Source organism: Penaeus vannamei, chromosome 18, assembly GCF_042767895.1.
Source record: "Penaeus vannamei isolate JL-2024 chromosome 18, ASM4276789v1, whole genome shotgun sequence".
NCBI lineage: Eukaryota > Metazoa > Arthropoda > Malacostraca > Decapoda > Penaeidae > Penaeus > Penaeus vannamei.
Window position 1 is genome coordinate 10,314,482 of NC_091566.1, and position 6,581 is coordinate 10,321,062.

The window sequence follows — 6,581 nt, forward strand, 5'->3', positions numbered from 1 at the left end:
ATTTTAGGCACGAGGGGGTCTTATCCTCCTTGGGTACTTCAGTGATAAGAGCAACGGTTGGGCCTTGAGCCTTAGAAATGTCTGCAACTTGTGGTGCGCGGGTAATCGATAATGAGAACGACATCAAGAACAATACATTATGACTACGGAAACTGTTTGTCTGAGTGAACTCTTCTACTTCTTATTCTTATTGTTTGTTTCTACATTTATTACTATTATTATTTTTTATTATTATTGTTGTTATCATGAATTATGAATTATTATTATTATTATTATTATTATTATTATTATTAACTATTAATATCATTTACATTATATTTGTTAATTTTATTATAAAAATTCATCAACATTATTAGTATTTTATTATTACTATTTTTCTGATGGACACTTAATGAATAAGAATTTTGTAGGTACATATTAGTATAGGATAAAGGTTAGGTTTTTTATTATCATTTTTACAAAAAACAAGAAAAGAAAAAAAAATCTTTTTTAAGGACCTTTGTAGCAAGCAGCATGTCGTGATGATAAGGTTGACCCTTTTATTGATGTTGATCATCATTTTTTAAAGCACCAATTTCTGTGACGTTGCCAGTATGACGGGTCAATCCGGGATTCTGTAAATGAATATTTTCAGAATGTGTAAATATGAACATGAAATAGATCCTAATTGCATGTAGAATTATTCATGCTGGTGGCCTCACCCATGTGTAAAATGGTCAGTGTTGTATATATATATATTACCAGTAAACACTTTCTGTGCAGTGCTGGACTTTTTTTATCTTTATTATCTTTTATATATATATTTACCTTGTTTCCAGTTGTGAGTTCTGTCACTGTAGAAATTACATGTTTTGAAATAGATACCCTTTTAATCCTAAATCTTTTAACATCTAACCTTTGAATAGTGTCAAGATCTTATCCTGTTATGGCATGTGTTGACAGCTAAAGCTATGCTATGTCAGTGGAGTTCCTAAATCTGTTAATTTTTTATTAGTTCTTTTTTATAATTTATGCTTTTATTGTGTGAGATACACAAAAGAATGTCTACAAGCAGGTTCTTAAAATCTTCAGGCAACTACGAGAAAATTGAAGACTTCACATATATTTACAAAGAGAAGAGTTTTCATCACGTCTCGGGTATATCCAAGAAGTAATAAAATGATGGAAAAGGGTTTATTGGCTACTGATTTCCTTGACTAGATGTCTTCACAATAAATAAATAAACATTTTTTTCCAAGAAGCCAGCATATTGACGGTAGGATTTTTTTAAAAGCCACTCAGTTCTCCAGTTCCTCAGATATGGAAGTGGAGTTTATACAAGTGAACTTGTACAATAGAAAGATGAAAAATTCCATTCTATGGAATATAAAAGTCAAATTCAAAAATTTTGTATTGTATGCCATGCAGAAATACAATGGTTGGCTGAAAAAATCCTTTTTTGGTACTAAGCACCATTGCAAATAAAGAACAATTAGAAAAAAGTAACATTAATAATGTTCTACTCATTATACAATACATATCTTCATAAAGAACACACCAACCTTTCATCCCTTTTTGTTGGTAGAAGATGGAATTGGGCAGTTTGGAATATCATTCCAAAATTACACGGTGTAAATGAGCAATATTTGTACGTTACACCAGAGCCACAGAATATTGATATTTAGCAGATAAGATGAAAATCGAAACAACACGTGCCCACATATGAACAACGAAATGAAGTGTCAGTTGTTAAACAGGCACACAAATGCACATAACCGTTCGCAAATATTTCTTGCCCCCCTCCCCCCATCCCTTGTCCGTTGTTGTCGGGGGGGGGGGGGGTAGGAGACGAGGACGGACCCAATGCTGGGGATCTCCCCTTCTAGGAGCTTCAGCCCTGGAGTCAAGTAATTTTGCATGGTCTTTTCTCCCTCCAGCTCTTTCGTTTCCGTCCTTTCTCCAACCCCTTCTACTATCCACTTCCTAAGGTGTAAGAGCCGTGCTGAAAGGCTGAAAGGCTGACTTTGTGCCAGTCCTGAACGGCCTGAGGGAACCAAGGGCACGGCATTCCCCGGTTTTAGTTGTCTAGTCCTGTCATCGCTCCACTATTTCCTCACCACTTCGTAATTAATTAAGGTGGAGCAGTTACTTGTCGATAGTACTGATCACGTTAGTGATACTTTCCCTCTGTCTATTCTTTAGACTTCGTTCTAGTTTTAAAGTATATCAAAGGCACCTGGAATAAACACGTGGTGGAATGGATAACGAAACACACACATTTCCACAACTTTTGTAATGTAATAATGATATAGTTCAATATTTACACTGGCACAGACCCACGGAACTATAACTGAGAGCGCGAGAGCGACTGGCTTCCCGCTTGGTCTTTTATATACACGATTAATGCTGAATGAGGTAGTTTTGCTAGCCTCTCACAATCCCCTCAAAATCCACGCTTGATCTTGCCTTTGATATACATATATATATATATATATATATATATATATATATATATATATATATATATATATATATATATATATACACACACACACACACACACACACACACACACACACACACACACACACACACACACACACACACACACACACACACACACACACACACACACACACACACACACACACACACACACACACACACACACACACACACACACACACACACACACACACACACACAATGTCAATAACAATATATGTCAATGATAACAAATATATAACCAAGTTATGATTGTGACAATCACATGAAGTATATACTCCAATATTATAAAAGGAATAAGATAATTACTACTATATCCATGATGTGTAAGGTCCCCTGTGACGGCCCTTACCCCTCAAGAGGACCCTGAGGGGTGGGCTGTTTCTTTCCCCAACATAGGCAAGACTTCTCATGGCCAGTAATGAAGACGCAATACCCTTATTAGGAGCAATGAGGCTTGCCCCTTCATCAAACAGCCCCACTAACTCAAACTCTCCCGGTTCCCCGACCCCGGGCTCTCCTTTGACCACGACTCCTCAATGCCTACTAGTGCATTGCCCACCCAAGCCGAGAATCAATCACTAGAAAACATTCCTACTCCCACAACTTCCTCAACGTCACTTCTACCCCCACAAACTTCTCCACAACCCCATTCTCCCTTGTTACTGCCTTACAGTCTTATTCTCCACCTCTCCGTATTACTGTCCCCCTCAACAATACTCCCTCTTCCACACGTCTCCCTCCTTCTACCACCCCCAGCTCTACAAATATCATAAATACGGTATTCACCCCCAGCCAAATGAGACCTTATTCAGACAACACTTCTCTTTCAACAACGTCTCCAGAAACAAGTGCGCAGTCCCTTTCTATACCCGACCCGAACGTTCCCGTCTCGTTACAGATCCATCTGAAGCCCAAGTTATAGCATCAGATCTAACTGATCTCTCTGGCAACCTCATTACTGCAGAACCTCATCCAACCCTTCATAACTGTACCGGAACTGTCTCTGTCTCCTCAGCAAACTGCCCTGTCGATACCAAAGTTTGGTTAGATAGTGGAGAAGACTTGCTCGGCTGCCTCAAAGACCAAGATGTGAAATCAGTACATTGCTACTCCATTCCTCCTAGAGGTCATCGAAAGAAACCCACTCACATTGCCCAAATTACTTTCAATACACATGACCTTCCCTTTCGTATCTACATTGGTGGACAATCCCTCTCTGTTCAACCATACCAACCTCCTCCTCGTCAATGCCAAAACTGTTGGCGCTTTGGAAATCCTGCCAAACACTGCCGTTCCACAGCCCGATACCCAATATGTGCCCAACCTGGTCATAACAGATCAAACTACTCTGCACAATCACGCACATGTGCTAAATGCGGCGGCCCCCATAATGTATTTTATAGAGGCTGTCCCACTTACAAGTCTGAATCTGAGGTGACAACTCTCAAACACAAACTTGGTCTCACTCTATGTGAAGCCAGACAGGAAGCAGGTCAACGAGGTTTCTCTCTTACTCCCTACTCCAGTCATGTCACTTGCTCCTCTCCTCCACCCCAAGATGTTCCTACACCCTCCCCTATACCTACTTTCTTCCCCACTTCCACTTCTACCTCCTACCTTCCACTGTCAAATTCTTTTGCTATTCTAAATCCAGACACTTCAGTCTCAACTACAGCTCCAACACCGTCCCCTCTCCCTCCCCGCACTACCTGCAGCAGACAGACTAAACGTTACGCCCCATTTCTCCTACCACACACTCACCCCACCTACCTTTGCCTTTACTCCTCAGTAACCAGTCTCCTTCCTCCCACCCCCCTCATAAGAAAACCTTTGTCTCACAAAACTCCAACCAACGCCACTGCAGAATCTCTGGGAGATACTCAAAACTATCTGCTCGAGCCCCAAAAGGACACCGAAACCCCTCACCCACCCGCAAATTCCACAACTCCCGCTCCCTCCACACTCAAAGTGACTGCCGATATCCATTCTCCTATTACTCATATTCCCCCTACACCCCTTCCTCCTACTCCCTCCCAACACAGCCCACCCCCCTCATTTATTCATCCTTTTCCTACTCATATACCCCCTACACCCTTACCTCCTACTCCCTCCCTCAGCTCCAACTACACATACATACACCCTCCCTCCATCTCCTCTATCCCTTCCACTCCCTCCTGGATACACACGTGAATCCCTTATGTCACAACTACGCCCTTCCCCAGATCCTCCACCTCTTGACACCCCTCCTGGTACTACACCACCACCCTCTCCAATTCCTTATCCCATATCCCACCCCCTAGCCCCTTCCCCTTCAAATTCTCCAAAACGCACTGTAACCGTTATCACTCGTAGATCATCTAAGAAATAGCTCTCCTGCATTGGAATATTCGCTGTTTCCGTTCTCACAGACCTGACCTTCGTTATATCCTTCCTATAACCCATCCATTATCTGTTTCCAGAGACTTTTCTTACACATCCTCCTATACCAGTGCCCTACTCCCCAATGTAACGTCGCCCTCTCAGTTCCACACATTCTGTTGTCCTGTCCACGCTTTGCTACAGCCCGCGCCTCTGCTCTCCCTCACCGACCGCCTAACTTATTCAGAGCCCCACACTTTCTGCTTTGACAACCTGTTCTCCTTTCTCAGACGCATGCATATCCTTCACTTGATCTAATCCCTTACCTAAACCCACAATAACCCATCCATTCATCAACTCTACCTATCTTTAACCTTTCAATACTACTCTAGATAGTTGACGATTAACAACTATTATTCTTCACTACCCTTTAATGTACTTTCATATAGTGCTACATGAACTTAGATGTCTAGCACATTTATTTCGCTTTTTAACCATTAACCATCTCTCCCTCTCCCCTTTCCCCCTCACACTCGGTCTTACACTTTCCTAGACGCACTCATTCATTCTCACGCGTTCTCACACACGTTATTGCAAACCTGCTTTTCTTACCCTCATTATCTCTCCTTCCCTCACCCCCCCCCCCCCCATTCCCACTTTCACTCTAGTGCTCTCTTTCGCTCACGCACTGTTGGGCATAAATGCGGCGACAGCGAGTAGTTCCCTCACCAGGCAAATTCCATGAGGCATGTCCATGGGTGTTTTCCGCACGGTCGAGTCGGTAAGTAGCCAGACACTACTTCACCGTAGGCAGAAGCAACAATGGATTACTGAGAAAAGTTATTGGTGATTACGATTAACTACTGGTATCGCTGTTCCAGTGTTTAGCAAACTTGAGGTTGCCCAGTGCCGAGCTGTACCGTTTCTGCCAGGTCGTAAGGCGCATTTTTGACGAGAACCTCAATCAAGCTTCGGTTTTGCTCGGTTTGCTTCGTCTTGCCAATTTCGTTAAAAAAGTCCCAACACCCAGTTTGCTTTTAAGGGAAACTCACTACCGATGCTGGCTCATTCCATGTCGTAGCGTGGCAGAAATAAATAAATAGAAAGGACGCTATTATTAATGACCGTGAATGTAGCGAGATCTTTCTTCGCCTTCGTGAAATGATTTACATATACAGCAAAAAAGACTAAATAACAAGAGATGATGGCCCACACATTTTAGAGAAACACAGAGAATATCATAAACAAAATAAAAGCAAATGAAAACGTTCTTCAGACATTCCCGGACTTCGGCTTCAGATAAATATGATCAAAACTTGGTAATTTGCAATACATATTGGCTACAAAATAAGTATATCAAGATATTTTCATCGTAATTACTGTTTTTTATCAGCCATGAACCGCAGTCATGTTGACAGATGTAGAAAAAGTATGAATGAGAATGAATATCTTCACAATACAAGATATGTATTTGCATGGTCTCAAATGGATCTTCCGCCAGAAATATATTTATTGACGCAGATGTATTCGAAACCGGTCAAATACCTCTTGTATTGAAAAGATATTCATTCTCATTCATATAATTTCTGCATCTGTCAGCCATGTTGTCAGCAACTAGCAAGTTCCCTTTGGGGGAAGTTTGAAAATGCTTGATTTGGTTAGGAAACAAGCCAAGATACCTGGCCAAGAAGTTCTATTAACAACGGGAATGAACAAGAAGTTTCAAAAAATTTCAT

At 41.3% G+C, this 6,581-nt stretch overlaps 1 protein-coding gene across 5 annotated transcripts in view; it reads left to right on the forward strand.

The window, feature by feature from the left end:
- Window positions 1-879, forward strand: part of Gug (arginine-glutamic acid dipeptide repeats grunge) — a gene marked incomplete in the record, with an annotated part of 57,395 nt that extends 56,516 nt beyond the window's left edge. For all 5 annotated transcript variants that reach the window (XM_070132865.1, XM_070132866.1, XM_070132869.1 and 2 more), the window contains 1 exon segment: window positions 1-879. This exon segment is cut by the window's left edge and continues 2,431 nt beyond it.
- Between the last annotated feature and the right edge of the window lie 5,702 nt (window positions 880-6,581).